Source organism: Plasmopara halstedii (genome assembly GCF_900000015.1).
Source record: "Plasmopara halstedii genome assembly, contig: Scaffold_1878, whole genome shotgun sequence".
Lineage (NCBI taxonomy): Eukaryota > Oomycota > Peronosporomycetes > Peronosporales > Peronosporaceae > Plasmopara > Plasmopara halstedii.
The window spans coordinates 260,748-261,075 of NW_020188786.1; positions in this window are offsets into that span (position 1 = coordinate 260,748).

A 328-nucleotide genomic window follows, 5' to 3' on the forward strand; every position below is an offset into this window, starting at 1 on the left:
CATTAATTACATAATGGTTGGCGTTCATTGGTCTTGATAAATCAGGATGCTTATAATGGCTTCTAGAAGGATCTAGAAAGACAGGCTTAAAGGTAGCACAGAGTAGCGAGCTAAAGACCTAAATATATTCACTTCGGTTTTTACCTTTTACTCAGCAGGTAAAAAGCCGCACAGCCTTTCTCTACAAGCAACGTCCTCGCCCACTATGGCCAACAAGCGAACCAAAGTCCTTCTAGGGAGTGGTGACTACTACCACTGGGAGTTCAACACGAGGATGACCCTGGCGCGGAAGGGTCTCCTGGGGCACATCATGGCCGTCAAGGAAGAA